Raw genomic sequence first — 547 nt, 5'->3', positions numbered from 1 at the left:
AATCCTGTCAGATGTAACAGTAAAATATTAACCAAAAGAAAAAAAAAAATCCACTTCTGGCAACAAAGTGACAGAGTGATAATGCTTTTGCCCTGATTCTGGGTTCAAATACGAGCTTGGGTTGACATTGAAACCAGCGAGGAAATTTACAATAGCAACTCTGGCTTTTTGCCAATAAATCTGCACCACGGACCTTTCCTGGCGAAACCCTTTTCCCTCTCCCCACCCCCTTTACATTTTTCCCTACTAGCTAAGACGAAGAAGAAAGAAAAAAAAATTCCTTTTCTGAAACCCAAGTCCCTTACTATTTTCGGCAGCTTGCTTTTGAAATCAGCAACCCTACTGATAAAATGATCCAATCAGTCCTCCCCAGTTGTCAAGACAACAGTTCATAATTGTACCAGCTCTTTTCATTGCAGCTAGACATTTCATAAATAGATAATTCTCTAATTGATCCAGCCAATCCTACTTTGCATACCCTGCCAAACTAGGTAAGCCCGGTTTCTATTCTAGTACGGCAGCAACTTTTCTGCAAAGACATGCAAAT

General features: G+C 39.9%; 1 long non-coding RNA gene across 1 annotated transcript in view; it reads left to right on the top strand.

The window, feature by feature from the left end:
* The first annotated feature begins 366 nt into the window (after window positions 1–366).
* The window catches only part of LOC133276376 (uncharacterized), a 15,666-nt gene continuing 15,485 nt past the window's right edge, over window positions 367–547 (top strand). The window contains exon 1 of the long non-coding RNA XR_009745855.1: window positions 367–491. This is a non-coding gene — a long non-coding RNA (uncharacterized LOC133276376). The remainder of the gene's footprint in view (window positions 492–547) is intronic.

Source organism: Pezoporus flaviventris, unplaced genomic scaffold, assembly GCF_033815535.1.
Source record: "Pezoporus flaviventris isolate CSIRO_AGI_PZ_B2104156 unplaced genomic scaffold, CSIRO_AGI_Pfla_v1 ptg000045l, whole genome shotgun sequence".
Taxonomy (NCBI): Eukaryota; Metazoa; Chordata; class Aves; order Psittaciformes; family Psittacidae; genus Pezoporus; species Pezoporus flaviventris.
This window is presented reverse-complemented; position numbering and strand designations above follow the sequence as displayed.